Source organism: Scardinius erythrophthalmus (genome assembly GCF_964197995.2).
Source record: "Scardinius erythrophthalmus genome assembly, chromosome: 7".
NCBI lineage: Eukaryota > Metazoa > Chordata > Actinopteri > Cypriniformes > Leuciscidae > Scardinius > Scardinius erythrophthalmus.
Genome location: NC_138227.1, coordinates 46,098,230 through 46,116,672, shown reverse-complemented (window position 1 = coordinate 46,116,672; position 18,443 = coordinate 46,098,230).

Sequence of the window (18,443 nt, the reverse complement as noted above, 5' to 3'; positions counted from 1 at the left end):
CTTCCACCCACTCCTCTCCCGGGTTTACTACTGAACTTCATGCTTTAAAAACCACTGGACATTGTAAAGACATTGAAATACTCAGCCGACACCAACTGCCAACTCCAAGAAGAGGGCTTACGGATAAGCACAAACATTTGTGTTTCTTCTGTTGCTGTTTTTCATTTTTTTTTATTGCTGAAGTAAAAATGTTGAACTTTTTTTCTGCAGTGTCCTATTCTTCTGCAATCCAGAATGGCAGCACAGCTGAAAGGTTGGTTTGAGCGGCGCCCTCTACTGTACAGGAGGGAATTCACATTTCCTTCAGTCTGAGGCTCATTCATTTCACTTTTGCTCTTTTCTTTTTTGTTATTTAAAAACAAACAAGCAAGCCCAGCTCAGGTGAGAAAAAGTAACACAAAAGTAACCTAACGCATTACCTTCAATAAAATGTAACTAAGTTAGTTACTTTTTAAAAGAATAGCACAATATTGTAACACATTACTTTTAATAGTAACTTTCTCCAACTCTGTTCATGACACTGCCTGTCTACCTCAAATTTTAATTACAGTACTTTCCAGATGTCAAAACTGCCTTATCTCACTACACATTTCCAACAAACCAGAAGTCATTAATTTCCAACGGAGAGTTGGGAGTTCAGATCGTATGTGTATGCAGGACTTTCTGATCCAATCTGAGCTTCACATGCATTGATTTAGTGCAATATTTTTGCTCTAAAACATTAATCTTTACTCTTTATTTCTGTAAAATGGGCAGATATAAATAATTATGTCCAAAATAATTATTGCAGAATTATTTATGTTGATTAGCTCTTAAAAACTTGTGGTTTTGGTGGTGGTGGATCAGTCACTACATATTAGTGGTTTGTTTTGTATGGATATTTTCATGCATTCATTAGTTTTACCGTAAGTGGAGGGTAATGACTGCTTCACAAGCAATTTGAAAGCAATTCTACATGAATGTCGGCAATTCAGGGCACTGTTAGCCTTTTGTCCACCGACACAGGAAAGTTCTTGGCCCATGCCAGTTCTCCCAGAGAACACCCAGAGAAAAGGTGGTTTAGAGCAGGAAAAATCAGTTCCACTCCGACCCTAAAAGCTTGCTGGAACCAGGAAACATTGCAGAGAAATGTTGATGACAATCTTGTTATAAAATACAGTACAATACCATTGCATTTCATTACTATTTATCATGAGAGAGATAATCTGTTTCAGTCTCTCTCCAGAAACTACAGGTAGTTTATGGACATTCAGCTTAAATCTCTCTCGGGCAATGACAGAAGGGGGAGTACTGGCAGTTTATGCAGGTTCAGTTTCAACAAAGAACAGGCTATGCCATTTTCATCTGAACAATTATTAGCAGAGAACAATTATAAACAAATATAAGCCCTACTTGGTTAAACACACCCAAACACTCATGTTGTAATATACTGTTCTTATGTTGTAAATTAAATTACAATGAGCTGAATTCAGACGTGGCCTGAACTCTGTCTATTCATCTGACCGTCTACAGGGAATAAAAACACAGCATTCCCACCCACTCTTTGTTCCTTTTTCAATGTTGACTCAAGGCAAACCTTTGAAGGAATGTTTTTAATGAGTAAAACACTGAAGGGTATGGAGCAGACCAGAATTACAAAAAGGTGCTTTAAGGCCATCAGGAAGATTTACCTGTATATGACTGAATTTAATTTTCCAAATGATTAATGAAGTTTTGGACTCATCATTCTACTTTCATTCATACATTAATCCATGCAGATGTTAAAAAATTAAAATAAACTTAATGACTGAAACATTTAGATACAAACCTTCAGACTGAAGTGGCCTGGTGAATTGGTAATAGCTATCAATTACATGTTCTAAATGTAATTAATAATGTTGTAGTAAAAGCCATTAAACAAAGCAATTCAATTATAAAATGTAGGGAGTGAAAAATAAATATACTAAAATGCATTTGAAATACATTTATTGTATGCTAAGTATACTACAAATACATTTACATATTCATGTACTTAATATAAATACCCTGCTATTGTACTGTTGGCATAATAAATTAGTATACTTAAAATCTGCTAAATTGGAACCATTAATTGTGTGCTTAATGCACCTTAGTCATCTAGAAATAGTGCTGAGGTCCAACTAAAGATATAATTAAGTATATTTGATTGTGCTAAAGTGGACTATTGCAAGTATACTTTAGGTACACTTTAAATCTCTTTCATTTAAAGACTGATATTATACAGAAATAATTATATCCTTATACTAATAGTGATATAAAACACTTTAGGCTTAATATTAAGAAATGTGCATTGTGCAATAAAGAGGTACTCCAAATAAAGTTTAATTATAATATTTATATCAGTAAGTCTCAAGCTTTTTAGTATATGGAAAGGAGTATTAGCAATGGAAAATAACTTTCTTAAAGTTCTATCAGTATTAGAGGCTCGGACTGTTTAAAGCTACACTGTGTGATATTTTCCCCCATCTTGTGGTGAAATTGTATATGACCACCCAGTGAATATTAGTTTCTGTTCCATTCAATTTCGAGGGCGTTTTAACTCCTACGGTGGCCGTATTATTCCAAGATTAACATGGCTTCCAGTTCGACTTCGTCCAATTGCGCCTTTAAAACTATTCATCACCTGTGATCCGTCGCAGCACAGATTTATGTTACAAGGTAAACAATACTTTTTCACCATTGACGTGAGGAAAAGTAACGCAAGTTATACTAGAGGTCGTTCTGGCGTTATGCACAACCATGCTATGGTTAGACAAGCAACTATAAAACTTCGAATTTACACAAATAGGCTGAATTACCTGTCGAGAAGAAAGCAGGCAACTTCGGCGTCCGCTTTAAAATCTTTGCTCCTCATGAGCTCTTTCCATCTGGGAAAAGTTACTCCAGTATTGACTTTGGTCTTGCTGATTTGCCTGTCGCATTGACGTTTTAATTCTCTCTTTCGCTTCCTTGGCGACTCTGCTACATGTCCTCGAAAAATAGGCGTGATCCTCCATCAGCAATCTTTCAAATCTGCCGGCAGTCGCGAGTAATCTCCCCCTCGCATTCGTCTCTGTGTCACTGAGTGTAAAGCGCGAAAGGCGAAGCTTGAATTTACAGGTATGTCCCTCTTTGGCTAATGTAGTTTCAAGATGGAGGGGCAACATGGCGACCGGCATTCGAACCCCTCACCTGTATGTACTTTCAATGGCAGATTATAAATTTACGAGAATACTTTATTACTTGAAAGAAGTAAATATACATTAATGAGCACATATTTTTTTGAAAGAACTAAGTGTTTTTTGCTAAGAATCAACTAAAAAAATTACACAGTGTAGCTTTAAATGACTTTGTCTGTTAGCAGTGAGCACAGATTAAAATGCAGGTGAATGTACACAAAAGTTTGTTTAACATCAACAGAACGCTCAATAGCTAATCTACATACGTACACATATACATGCGTACATATTTACACAAAGGCAATGCAAAGTGAAAGTGGATGAATGAAACTGGAAAAGAAGCAGGAGGAAGAAGCAGGGATTAAAGTGAAAAAAATTCTTCTGACTGAATTTTTTTTTTTAGGCCAAGTCATATTCCTTTAACTTTTCACATAGTCGAGACCAATAGCGTTTTAAGGGAAGACGTTTTAAACTGCTTTAATATTGCCAGTAGCCATATTTTAAAACCTATTTTAATCTATTAAAACCAGGCAGGGAGCATACTATAGAGCACGAACGGCAGCATTAATTGTGACTAGCTTCTGATTGATGGCGACCTAGCATTTTTTTACCATTAAGTCTCCTGTGACATACTGTGCAAAGACACATACCTGGCTGTTTGATTTGTTTAATTCACGAACTAAAAGGCTTCCCATTCTCCCCGCATTTCGCTAAGCCTTCCCCTTTACTTAAACTTTCGTTAAGTAAAGGGGAAAATATTATATATAGGCAAATTATAACACGTTTACACAAAATTTGTTAACACACACACAAGTACTTTTCCCATTTACTTAACATAAATTGTAAGAATATGACTAATAGTAAAGACTAGTACTAATAAATAAACTTTAGGCCTAAAGCTATTAAATAGCAGTCCCAAACTATTTTTTGTTAATAAAATGTTGGTATGAGCCACTACAGTCATTTAAAAATATAAAAAATAATACAAAGAAAAATAGTGGCATATTAAATACATATTAAATAGTTCATATGGAAACGACAGTTACCATGGTGAATACACAATACTAACAATAACAGTTAATGAAACATGGAAACTGCTCCTGGTGAATATCTGCATTACTTTTATTTCGGGTAATTTACAACGTAACGGCGTTGCATGCTCGTAGTTTCTTTTGCACTAGCTTGATCAGTGAGTCGATACAGCGCGCGCCGCTGCATTTGCGCGTGCAATTGAGTGTGCGCTACAGGAACAGTATAACGGCTGACAGGACAAGAAAGTTCGTCTTTCTGAGGTGAAAATCTTTATTTCAGCGTACACTTATGTCACTGCCTGGTAGCTAGTTCCTATTATGCTGGGTTTTCTGAAGTAGTCATGATTCGCCTCTCATAACATAACATGCTCTAAACACGCACGCAGAGTGGAGGAGGAGGGGCGGGGGCGCGGGGAGCAAGGATCACAGCGCAAATTTGAACTATATCGATATGCGATATGGTCTAATTCCATATCGCATTTCAAAAATATATCAATATATATTTTTTTATATCGATATCGCCCAGCCCTACCTGCATTATAAGTGTGTGACTTGTGTCCATTCTACATCAGCGCTCAGCTGTAGCCTGACATGCACTTTCCGTGAACGGTAATTGAAAACCCGGGGTGGACTATGAGCGAAGTGATTACAGAACGCTTAGAGTGGAGAGAGGAACGTGCTTTTGCTCCACTCCAGGCTTTCATCACATCCCCCTCAGCAGGGTGAATACACCTCGTCTTTCCTTAATTTAAGACCTATGCAAACTAAAATTAAGACATTTATTACACTATTTGAGAAATGAAAGCCTATTTACGGCCTTAAAATTATTAAAAGTGAATTTAAGACATTAAGAACAGACTGGAACCCTATTGACGGAAATCCGTCATAGACTTGCTGCAATTAACGGAAATCCGTCGTAGCGACGGAGAACTTTAATCCCTGAAGAAGCTATGGAATTATGGAAGTAGGTTAAACACCTGAGCAGAACCATCAGTGTCTTAAATTACAGCACCTTGGTAACATGGGGTCAGTAAAGTGCCCCTATTTCAACTATTTTAAAGGTTTCTAATTTTATTTTTATTTTTTGGGGGGAGGACTTATCATCAGCTAATTTCTCTAAGTGTCTGAAACAGCTTGGTCAAGGATTTGGTCTCTCTAAACCCCTCCTTTCAGAGAGAACAGCTGATTGGTCAGATGTGCCAGTCTGTTGTGATTGGTCGACCCCTTACAGCATACATGGGCAATATACGGCCCGGGGGCCGGATCCAGCCCGCATAGTGCTTCAATCCAGCCCCTGCGATGCGCTCGATGCACTCGCAATTTGGACATTCTTTATATATGAAAACCCCAAATCGCACGAAAATCACACACAAAACATATACTTAAATCATGCATTTATTAGCTTCTTGTTTCAGTGAAGAAATGTCACTTTAGCTTATTTATCACGTATGTCCAGAATAAGGAAGTGTACACAGGACGCATCATGCAGAAGAGGTCACGCTGAACCACGTCAGATGATTGACAGCTGTACAGCGAATGATAGAGCTCTGAGATCAAAGCTGACTCAAATCAGGAAGAGGAGATACACATCTAGCTCCGTTCGCTGTTTGAGCTCTTCAGATCGCATAATTCAGTGGAAAATGAATAGAAATGTTTTTCTGTATTACGAAATATTTTACTAACATGTGATAATTAATCATTATTTCTCCAAAAATGCGCACCATTGGACTAATAGGCCTGGCGGATGCTGAATGAATGTTGTGTGAGTGATGATTTCTATTCAAAATAATGAACGTTACAGATTAATTATTTTGCACTCCTGGCATAAATTAAGAAATTAATGTCACTGCAAACCAGTTTAATCATAAACAGTTGTCAAATATCGAATCTGGAGTCTTAAACCTTTCTAAATTTCTAAAATGATGCTCAGATTGTCCAGAAGTAAGAGTGTGATGTTTTGACGAGTAATGAATTTTGAACAACAATAATCTGTGATCTTTGACTCGTAAGGAGTTAAAAACAATCCAACAGATGTCGCTGTGTGAAATTACAATTTAAACTAGAAAAAAAAGTTTGTTGAGACAAACTTTAAGTTGGCTTGAGAAAGCCAGACCAGAGAGTTTGAAGAAGTTAAAAGTAGTAAGAAGTTTAAAGTAGTTAGAAGTTTGAAGTAGTTTGAAGTTTAAAGTAGTTTAAATTTTGATTGATAAATTAGTTAGAAAGAAAGAATAGTTAGAAAGAAAGAATAGTTAGAAAGAAAGGATTGGGTAGAAAGAAAGAATGAAAGAAAAAATAAAGAAAGATTAGGTAGAAAGAAAGAAAGATTAGGTAGAAAGAAAGATTAGGTAAAAAGAAAGATTAGGTAGAAAGAAAGAAAGAAAGAAAGAGAAAGAAAGAAAGAAAGAAAGAAAGAAATATTAGGTAGAAAGAAAGAAAGAAAGAAAGAAAGATTAGGTAGAAAGAAAGAAAGAAAGAAAGAAAGAAAGAAAGAAAGAAAGAAAGAAAGAAAGAAAGAAAGAAAGAAAAAGATTAGGTAGAAAGAAAGAATGAAAGAAAAAAGAAAGACAGATTAGTTAGAAAGCAAGAAAGAAAGATAGAAAGATTAGTTAGAAAGAAAGAAAGAAAGATTAGGTAGAAAGAAAGAAAGAAAGAAAGAAAGAAAGAAAGATCAGGTAGAAAGAAAGAAAGACAGATTAGTTAGAAAGAAAGAAAAGTTAGAAAGAAAGAAAGAAAGAAAGAAAGAAAGAAAGAAAGAAAGAAAGAAAGAAAGAAAAAAGAAAGAAAGAAAGAAAAAAGAAAAAGATTAGTTAGAAAGAAAGAAAGAAAGAAAGATTAGGTGAAGAAAGAAAGAAAGAAAGAAAGAAAGAAAGAAAGAAAGAAAGAAAGAAAGAAAGAAAGAAAAAGATTAGGTAGAAAGAAAGAATGAAAGAAAAAAGAAAGAAAGATTAGCTAGAAAGAAAGATTAGGTAGAAAGAAAGACAGAAAGAAAGAAAGAAAGATTAGGTAGAAAGAAAGAAAGAAAGAAAGAAAGAAAGAAAGAAAGAAAGAAAGATTAGGTAGAAAGAAAGAAAGAAAGAAAGAAAGAAAGAAAGAAAGAAAGAAAGAAAGAAAGAAAGAAAGAAAAAGATTAGGTAGAAAGAAAGAATGAAAGAAAAAAGAAAGACAGAATAGTTAGAAAGCAAGAAAGAAAGATAGAAAGATTAGTTAGAAAGAAAGAAAGAAAGATTAAGTAGAAAGAAAGAAAGAAAGAAAGAAAGAAAGAAAGAAAGAAAGATCGAAAGATTAGGTAGAAAGAAAGAAAGACAGATTAGTTAGAAAGCAAGAAAGAAAGATAGAAAGATTAGTTAGAAAGAAAGAAAAGTTAGAAAGAAAGAAAGAAAGAAAGAAAGAAAGAAAAAAGAAAGAAAGAAAGAAAAAAGAAAAAGATTAGTTAGAAAGAAAGAAAGAAAGATTAGGTAGAAAGAAAGAAAGAAAGAAAGAAAGAAAGAAAGAAAGAAAGAAAGAAAGAAAGAAAGAAAGAAAGAAAGAAAGAAAGAAAGAAAGAAAAGATTAGGTAGAAAGAAAGAATGAAAGAAAAAAGAAAGAAAGATTAGCTAGAAAGAAAGAAAGAAAGAAAGAAAGAAAGATTAGGTAGAAAGAAAGACAGAAAGACAGAAAGAAAGATTAGGTAGAAAGAAAGAAAGAAAGAAAGAAAGAAAGAAAGAAAGAAAGAAAGAAAGATTAGGTAGAAAGAAAGAAAGAAAGAAAGAAAGAAAGAAAGAAAGAAAGAAAGAAAGAAAGAAAGAAAGAAAAAGATTTGGAAGAAATAAAGAATGAAAGAAAAAAGAAAGAAAGATTAGCTAGAAAGAAAGAAAGAAAGAAAGATTAGGTAGAAAGAAAGAAAGACAGAAAGAAAGAAAGACAGAAAGAAAGAAAGAAAGATTAGGTAGAAAGAAAGAAAGACAGATTAGTTAGAAAGCAAGAAAGAAAGATAGAAAGATTAGTTAGAAAGAAAGAAAGAAAGAAAGAAAGAAAGAAAGAAAGAAAGAAAGAAAGAAAGAAAAAGATTAGGTAGAAAGAAAGAATGAAAGAAAAAAGAAAGAAAGATTAGCTAGAAAGAAAGAAAGAAAGAAAGAAAGAAAGATTAGGTAGAAAGAAAGAAAGACAGAAAGAAAGAAAGACAGAAAGAAAGAAAGAAAGAAAGAAAGAAAGAAAGAAAGACAGATTAGTTAGAAAGCAAGAAAGAAAGATAGAAAGATTAGTTAGAAAGAAAAAAAGAAAGATTAGTTAGAAAGAAAGAAAGAAAGATTAGTTAGAAAGAAAGAAAGAAAGAAAGGAAGAAAGATCGAAAGATTAGGTAGAAAGAAAGACAGATTAGTTAGAAAGCAAGAAAGAAAGATAGAAAGAAAGATTAGTTATAAAGAAAGAAAAGTTAGAAAGAAAGAAAGAAAGAAAAAAGAAAGAAAGATTAGTTAGAAAGAAAGAAAGATTAGGTATAAAGAAAGAAAGAAAGAAAGAAAGAAAGAAAGAAAGAAAGAAAGAAAGAAAGAAAGAACGAAAGAAAGAAAGAAAGGAAGAAAGAGAAAGAAAGAAAGATTAGTTAGAAAGAAAGAAAAAAGCAAGATTAGTAAGAAAGAAAGAAAAAAGAAAGAAAGATTAGTTAGAACAAAAGAAGAAAGAAAAAAAGAAAGATTAGTTAGAAAGAAAGAAAAATAGGAAAGAAAGAAAAAAGAAAGATTAGTTAGAAAGAAAGAAAAGTAAGCAAGAAAGAAAAGAAAGATTAGTTAGAAAGAAAGAAAAAGAAAAAAGAAAGATTAGCTAGAAAGAAAGATTAGTTAGAAAGAAAGAAAGAAAGAAAGAAAGGAAGAAAGAAAGAGAAAGAAAGAAAGATTAGGTAGAAAGAAAGAATGAAAGAAAAAAAGAAAGAAAGATTAGGTAGAAAGAAAGACAGATTAGTTAGAAAGAAAGAAAGAAAGATAGAAATATTAGTTAGAAAGAAAGAAAAAAGAAAGATTAGTAAGAAAGAAAGAAAAGTAAGAAAGAAAAAAGAAAGAAAGATTAGTTAGAAGGAAAGAAGAAAGAAAAAAAGAAAGATTAGTTAGAAAGAAAGAAAGAAAAAAGAAAGATTAGTTAGAAAGAAAGAAAGAAAAGTAAGCAAGAAAGAAAAGAAAGATTAGTTAGAAAGAAAGAAAAAGAAAAAAGAAAGATTAGCTAGAAAGAAAGAAGAAAGATTGGCTAGAAAGAAAGAAAGAAAAAAGAAAGAAAGATAGATAAATTAGTTAGAATGAAAGAAAGATAGATTAGTTAGAATGAAAGAAAGAAAGATATATTAGTTAAAAAGAAAGATGGATTAGTTAGTTAAAAAGAAAGAAAGATGGATTATTTACTTAAAAAGAAAGATAGATTAGTTAGTTAAAAAGAAAGATAGATTAGTTAGAAAGAAAGAAAGATTGATTAGTTAGAAAGAAAGAAGAAATATTAGTTCTAATAATATATATAAGAAAGAAAGAAAGACGAATTAGTTAGAAAGAAAGATAGATTAGTGAGAGAGAAAGAAAAAAGATTGATTAGTTAAAAAGAAAGAAAGAAAGAAAGAAAGAAAGAAAGAAAGAAAGATGGATTAGTTAGAAAGAACGATTAGATAGAAAGATAGATTAGTTAGAAGGAAAGAAGAAAGAAAAAAAGAAAGATTAGTTAGAAAGAAAGAAAGAAAAAAGAAAGATTAGTTAGAAAGAAAGAAAGAAAAGTAAGCAAGAAAGAAAAGAAAGATTAGTTAGAAAGAAAGAAAAAGAAAAAAGAAAGATTAGCTAGAAAGAAAGAAGAAAGATTGGCTAGAAAGAAAGAAAGAAAAAAGAAAGAAAGATAGATAAATTAGTTAGAATGAAAGAAAGATAGATTAGTTAGAAAGAAAGATAGATTAGTTAGAATGAAAGAAAGAAAGATATATTAGTTAAAAAGAAAGATGGATTAGTTAGTTAAAAAGAAAGAAAGATGGATTATTTACTTAAAAAGAAAGATAGATTAGTTAGTTAAAAAGAAAGATAGATTAGTTAGAAAGAAAGAAAGATTGATTAGTTAGAAAGAAAGAAGAAATATTAGTTCTAATAATATATATAAGAAAGAAAGAAAGAAAGAAAGACGAATTAGTTAGAAAGAAAGATAGATTAGCGAGAGAGAAAGAAAAAAGATTGATTAGTTAAAAAGAAAGAAAGAAAGAAAGAAAGAAAGAAAGATGGATTAGTTAGAAAGAACGATTAGATTGAAAGATAGATTAGTTAGAATGAAAGATAGATAGATTAGTTAGAATGAAAGAAAGATAGATTAGTTAGAATGAAAGAAAGATAGATTAGTTAGAATGAAAGAAAAAAGAAAGATTTGTTATAAAGGAAAGAAAGATAAGTTAGAAAGAAAGATTAGAAAGAAGAAAGATTAGTTGGAAAGAAAGAAAGAAAGAAAGATTGATTAGTTAGAAAGAAAGAAGAATATTAGTTAAAAAGGAAGAAAGAAAGATGGATTAGTTAGAAAGAAAGATTAGATAGAAAGATAGATTAGTTAGAAAGAAAGATAGATAGATTAGTTAGAATGAAAGAAAGATAGATTAGTTAGAAAGAAAGATAGATTAGTTAGAATGAAAGAAAGAAAGATATATTAGTTAGAAAGAAAGATGGATTAGTTAGTTAAAAAGAAAGAAAGATGGATTATTTACTTAAAAAGAAAGATAGATTAGTTAGTTAAAAAGAAAGATAGATTAGTTAGAAAGATCTAGATAGATAGATAGATAGATAGATAGATAGATAGATAGATAGATAGATAAGGTTTGAAGATAGATAGATAGATAGATAGATAGATAGATAGATAGATAGATAGATAGATAGATAGATAGATAGATAGATAGATAGATAGATAGATAGATAGATAGATAGATAGATAGAAAAGGTTTGAAGTTAGATAGATAGATAGATAGATAGATAGATAGATAGATAGATAGATAGATAGATAGATAGATAGATAGATAGATAGATAGATAGATAGGGTTTGAAGATAGATAGATAGATAGATAGATAGATAGATAGATAGATAGATAGATAGATAGATAGATAGATAGATAGATAGATAGATAGATAGATAGATAGATAGATAGATAGATAGATAGGGTTTGAAGATAGATAGATAGATAGATAGATAGATAGATAGATAGATAGATAGATAGATAGATAGATAGATAGATAGATAGATAGATAGATAGATAGATAGATAGATAGAAAAGGTTTGAAGATAGATAGATAGAAAAGGTTTGAAGATAGATAGATAGATAGATAGATAGATAGATAGATAGATAGATAGATAGATAGATAGATAGATAGATAGATAGATAAGGTTTGAAGATAGATAGATAGATAGATAGATAGATAGATAGATAGATAGATAGATAGATAGATAGATAGATAGATAGATAGATAGATTAAAGCTTAATTGAGTATCAATGGCTTCTAGCAGTTTACATTAAACATAGTTCAAACAGACATGGACTTTAGGTCAATGAAAGTCTATGGGATTTTTATGATTTTTAATATTAATTTTTAAGAAAACCATAACTCAAACCAGTCTGAAAAGATATAGCACACCAAGTCAGAACAGTATGAAGGTCTGACCCGAGTTTGGAGTATGTAGCTTGAACGGTCTAGGAGGAGTTAGAGTTGAAAATTTTTGGGTCAGAAGAATAAGAAGAAGAAGAAGAACTAGAAAAAAAAGTTTGTTGAGACAAACTTTAAGTTGGCTTGAGAAAGCCTGACCAGAGAGTTTGAAGAAGTTTAAAGAAGTTAGAAGTTTAAAGTAGGTTAAAGTTAGATTGATAGATTAGTTAGAAAGAAATAATAGTTGGGAAGAAAGAAAGAAAGAAAGAAATAAAAAAAGAAAGAAAGAAAGAAAGAAAGAAAGAAAGAAAGAAAGAAAGAAAGAAAGAAAGAAAGAAAAAGATTAGGTAGAAAGAAAGAATGAAAGAAAAAAGAAAGAAAGATTAGCTAGAAAGAAAGAAAGAAAGAAAGAAAGAAAGATTATGTAGAAAGAAAGACAGAAAGACAGAAAGAAAGATTAGGTAGAAAGAAAGAAAGAAAGAAAGAAAGAAAGAAAGAAAGAAAGATTAGGTAGAAAGAAAGAAAGAAAGAAAGAAAGAAAGAAAGAAAGAAAGAAAGAAAGAAAGAAAGAAAGAAAGAAAGAAAGAAAGAAAAAGATTTGGAAGAAATAAAGAATGAAAGAAAAAAGAAAGAAAGATTAGCTAGAAAGAAAGAAAGAAAGAAAGATTAGGTAGAAAGAAAGAAAGACAGAAAGAAAGAAAGACAGAAAGAAAGAAAGAAAGATTAGGTAGAAAGAAAGAAAGACAGATTAGTTAGAAAGCAAGAAAGAAAGATAGAAAGATTAGTTAGAAAGAAAGAAAGAAAGAAAGAAAGAAAGAAAGAAAGAAAGAAAGAAAGAAAGAAAGAAAGAAAGAAAAAGATTAGGTAGAAAGAAAGAATGAAAGAAAAAAGAAAGAAAGATTAGCTAGAAAGAAAGAAAGAAAGAAAGAAAGAAAGATTAGGTAGAAAGAAAGAAAGACAGAAAGAAAGAAAGACAGAAAGAAAGAAAGAAAGAAAGAAAGAAAGACAGATTAGTTAGAAAGCAAGAAAGAAAGATAGAAAGATTAGTTAGAAAGAAAGAAAGAAAGATTAGTTAGAAAGAAAGAAAGAAAGATTAGTTAGAAAGAAAGAAAGAAAGAAAGGAAGAAAGATCGAAAGATTAGGTAGAAAGAAAGACAGATTAGTTAGAAAGCAAGAAAGAAAGATAGAAAGAAAGATTAGTTATAAAGAAAGAAAAGTTAGAAAGAAAGAAAGAAAGAAAGAAAAAAGAAAGAAAGATTAGTTAGAAAGAAAGAAAGATTAGGTATAAAGAAAGAAAGAAAGAAAGAAAGAAAGAAAGAAAGAAAGAAAGAAAGAAAGAAAGAAAGAAAGAAAGAACGAAAGAAAGAAAGAAAGGAAGAAAGAGAAAGAAAGAAAGATTAGTTAGAAAGAAAGAAAAAAGCAAGATTAGTAAGAAAGAAAGAAAAAAGAAAGAAAGATTAGTTAGAACAAAAGAAGAAAGAAAAAAAGAAAGATTAGTTAGAAAGAAAGAAAAATAGGAAAGAAAGAAAAAAGAAAGATTAGTTAGAAAGAAAGAAAAGTAAGCAAGAAAGAAAAGAAAGATTAGTTAGAAAGAAAGAAAAAGAAAAAAGAAAGATTAGCTAGAAAGAAAGATTAGTTAGAAAGAAAGAAAGAAAGAAAGAAAGGAAGAAAGAAAGAGAAAGAAAGAAAGATTAGGTAGAAAGAAAGAATGAAAGAAAAAAAGAAAGAAAGATTAGGTAGAAAGAAAGACAGATTAGTTAGAAAGAAAGAAAGAAAGATAGAAATATTAGTTAGAAAGAAAGAAAAAAGAAAGATTAGTAAGAAAGAAAGAAAAGTAAGAAAGAAAAAAGAAAGAAAGATTAGTTAGAAGGAAAGAAGAAAGAAAAAAAGAAAGATTAGTTAGAAAGAAAGAAAGAAAAAAGAAAGATTAGTTAGAAAGAAAGAAAGAAAAGTAAGCAAGAAAGAAAAGAAAGATTAGTTAGAAAGAAAGAAAAAGAAAAAAGAAAGATTAGCTAGAAAGAAAGAAGAAAGATTGGCTAGAAAGAAAGAAAGAAAAAAGAAAGAAAGATAGATAAATTAGTTAGAATGAAAGAAAGATAGATTAGTTAGAATGAAAGAAAGAAAGATATATTAGTTAAAAAGAAAGATGGATTAGTTAGTTAAAAAGAAAGAAAGATGGATTATTTACTTAAAAAGAAAGATAGATTAGTTAGTTAAAAAGAAAGATAGATTAGTTAGAAAGAAAGAAAGATTGATTAGTTAGAAAGAAAGAAGAAATATTAGTTCTAATAATATATATAAGAAAGAAAGAAAGACGAATTAGTTAGAAAGAAAGATAGATTAGTGAGAGAGAAAGAAAAAAGATTGATTAGTTAAAAAGAAAGAAAGAAAGAAAGAAAGAAAGAAAGAAAGAAAGAAAGAAAGAAAGAAAGAAAGAAAGAAAGAAAGATGGATTAGTTAGAAAGAACGATTAGATAGAAAGATAGATTAGTTAGAAGGAAAGAAGAAAGAAAAAAAGAAAGATTAGTTAGAAAGAAAGAAAGAAAAAAGAAAGATTAGTTAGAAAGAAAGAAAGAAAAGTAAGCAAGAAAGAAAAGAAAGATTAGTTAGAAAGAAAGAAAAAGAAAAAAGAAAGATTAGCTAGAAAGAAAGAAGAAAGATTGGCTAGAAAGAAAGAAAGAAAAAAGAAAGAAAGATAGATAAATTAGTTAGAATGAAAGAAAGATAGATTAGTTAGAAAGAAAGATAGATTAGTTAGAATGAAAGAAAGAAAGATATATTAGTTAAAAAGAAAGATGGATTAGTTAGTTAAAAAGAAAGAAAGATGGATTATTTACTTAAAAAGAAAGATAGATTAGTTAGTTAAAAAGAAAGATAGATTAGTTAGAAAGAAAGAAAGATTGATTAGTTAGAAAGAAAGAAGAAATATTAGTTCTAATAATATATATAAGAAAGAAAGAAAGAAAGAAAGAAAGACGAATTAGTTAGAAAGAAAGATAGATTAGCGAGAGAGAAAGAAAAAGATTGATTAGTTAAAAAGAAAGAAAGAAAGAAAGAAAGAAAGATGGATTAGTTAGAAAGAACGATTAGATTGAAAGATAGATTAGTTAGAATGAAAGATAGATAGATTAGTTAGAATGAAAGAAAGATAGATTAGTTAGAATGAAAGAAAGATAGATTAGTTAGAATGAAAGAAAAAAGAAAGATTTGTTATAAAGGAAAGAAAGATAAGTTAGAAAGAAAGATTAGAAAGAAGAAAGATTAGTTGGAAAGAAAGAAAGAAAGAAAGATTGATTAGTTAGAAAGAAAGAAGAATATTAGTTAAAAAGGAAGAAAGAAAGATGGATTAGTTAGAAAGAAAGATTAGATAGAAAGATAGATTAGTTAGAAAGAAAGATAGATAGATTAGTTAGAATGAAAGAAAGATAGATTAGTTAGAAAGAAAGATAGATTAGTTAGAATGAAAGAAAGAAAGATATATTAGTTAGAAAGAAAGATGGATTAGTTAGTTAAAAAGAAAGAAAGATGGATTATTTACTTAAAAAGAAAGATAGATTAGTTAGTTAAAAAGAAAGATAGATTAGTTAGAAAGATCTAGATAGATAGATAGATAGATAGATAGATAGATAGATAGATAGATAGATAAGGTTTGAAGATAGATAGATAGATAGATAGATAGATAGATAGATAGATAGATAGATAGATAGATAGATAGATAGATAGATAGATAGATAGATAGATAGATAGAAAAGGTTTGAAGTTAGATAGATAGATAGATAGATAGATAGATAGATAGATAGATAGATAGATAGATAGATAGATAGATAGATAGATAGATAGATAGATAGGGTTTGAAGATAGATAGATAGATAGATAGATAGATAGATAGATAGATAGATAGATAGATAGATAGATAGATAGATAGATAGATAGATAGATAGATAGATAGATAGATAGGGTTTGAAGATAGATAGATAGATAGATAGATAGATAGATAGATAGATAGATAGATAGATAGATAGATAGATAGATAGATAGATAGATAGAAAAGGTTTGAAGATAGATAGATAGAAAAGGTTTGAAGATAGATAGATAGATAGATAGATAGATAAGGTTTGAAGATAGATAGATAGATAGATAGATAGATAGATAGATAGATAGATAGATAGATAGATAGATAGATAGATAGATAGATAGATAGATAGATAGATTAAAGCTTAATTGAGTATCAATGGCTTCTAGCAGTTTACATTAAACATAGTTCAAACAGACATGGACTTTAGGTCAATGAAAGTCTATGGGATTTTTATGATTTTTAATATTAATTTTTAAGAAAACCATAACTCAAACCAGTCTGAAAAGATATAGCACACCAAGTCAGAACAGTATGAAGGTCTGACCCGAGTTTGGAGTATGTAGCTTGAACGGTCTAGGAGGAGTTAGAGTTGAAAATTTTTGGGTCAGAAGAATAAGAAGAAGAAGAAGAACTAGAAAAAAAAGTTTGTTGAGACAAACTTTAAGTTGGCTTGAGAAAGCCTGACCAGAGAGTTTGAAGAAGTTTAAAGAAGTTAGAAGTTTAAAGTAGGTTAAAGTTAGATTGATAGATTAGTTAGAAAGAAATAATAGTTGGGAAGAAAGAAAGAAAGAAAGAAAGAAAAAAAGAAAGAAAGAAAGAAAGAAAGAAAGAAAGAAAGAAAGAAAGAAAGAAAGAAAGAAAAAGATTAGGTAGAAAGAAAGAATGAAAGAAAAAAGAAAGAAAGATTAGCTAGAAAGAAAGAAAGAAAGAAAGAAAGAAAGATTATGTAGAAAGAAAGACAGAAAGACAGAAAGAAAGATTAGGTAGAAAGAAAGAAAGAAAGAAAGAAAGAAAGAAAGATTAGGTAGAAAGAAAGAAAGAAAGAAAGAAAGAAAGAAAGAAAGAAAGAAAGAAAAAGATTTGGAAGAAATAAAGAATGAAAGAAAAAAGAAAGAAAGATTAGCTAGAAAGAAAGAAAGAAAGAAAGATTAGGTAGAAAGAAAGAAAGACAGAAAGAAAGAAAGACAGAAAGAAAGAAAGAAAGATTAGGTAGAAAGAAAGAAAGACAGATTAGTTAGAAAGCAAGAAAGAAAGATAGAAAGATTAGTTAGAAAGAAAGAAAGAAAGAAAGAAAGAAAGAAAGAAAGAAAGAAAGAAAGAAAGAAAGAAAGAAAGAAAGAAAAAGATTAGGTAGAAAGAAAGAATGAAAGAAAAAAGAAAGAAAGATTAGCTAGAAAGAAAGAAAGAAAGAAAGAAAGAAAGATTAGGTAGAAAGAAAGAAAGACAGAAAGAAAGAAAGACAGAAAGAAAGAAAGAAAGAAAGAAAGAAAGAAAGAAAGAAAGAAAGAAAGAAAGAAAGAAAGAAAGACAGATTAGTTAGAAAGCAAGAAAGAAAGATAGAAAGATTAGTTAGAAAGAAAGAAAGAAAGATTAGTTAGAAAGAAAGAAAGAAAGATTAGTTAGAAAGAAAGAAAGAAAGAAAGGAAGAAAGATCGAAAGATTAGGTAGAAAGAAAGACAGATTAGTTAGAAAGCAAGAAAGAAAGATAGAAAGAAAGATTAGTTATAAAGAAAGAAAAGTTAGAAAGAAAGAAAGAAAGAAAGAAAAAAGAAAGAAAGATTAGTTAGAAAGAAAGAAAGATTAGGTATAAAGAAAGAAAGAAAGAAAGAAAGAAAGAAAGAAAGAAAGAAAGAAAGAAAGAAAGAAAGAAAGAACGAAAGAAAGAAAGAAAGGAAGAAAGAGAAAGAAAGAAAGATTAGTTAGAAAGAAAGAAAAAAGCAAGATTAGTAAGAAAGAAAGAAAAAAGAAAGAAAGATTAGTTAGAACAAAAGAAGAAAGAAAAAAAGAAAGATTAGTTAGAAAGAAAGAAAAATAGGAAAGAAAGAAAAAAGAAAGATTAGTTAGAAAGAAAGAAAAGTAAGCAAGAAAGAAAAGAAAGATTAGTTAGAAAGAAAGAAAAAGAAAAAAGAAAGATTAGCTAGAAAGAAAGATTAGTTAGAAAGAAAGAAAGAAAGAAAGAAAGGAAGAAAGAAAGAGAAAGAAAGAAAGATTAGGTAGAAAGAAAGAATGAAAGAAAAAAAGAAAGAAAGATTAGGTAGAAAGAAAGACAGATTAGTTAGAAAGAAAGAAAGAAAGATAGAAATATTAGTTAGAAAGAAAGAAAAAAGAAAGATTAGTAAGAAAGAAAGAAAAGTAAGAAAGAAAAAAGAAAGAAAGATTAGTTAGAAGGAAAGAAGAAAGAAAAAAAGAAAGATTAGTTAGAAAGAAAGAAAGAAAAAAGAAAGATTAGTTAGAAAGAAAGAAAGAAAAGTAAGCAAGAAAGAAAAGAAAGATTAGTTAGAAAGAAAGAAAAAGAAAAAAGAAAGATTAGCTAGAAAGAAAGAAGAAAGATTGGCTAGAAAGAAAGAAAGAAAAAAGAAAGAAAGATAGATAAATTAGTTAGAATGAAAGAAAGATAGATTAGTTAGAATGAAAGAAAGAAAGATATATTAGTTAAAAAGAAAGATGGATTAGTTAGTTAAAAAGAAAGAAAGATGGATTATTTACTTAAAAAGAAAGATAGATTAGTTAGTTAAAAAGAAAGATAGATTAGTTAGAAAGAAAGAAA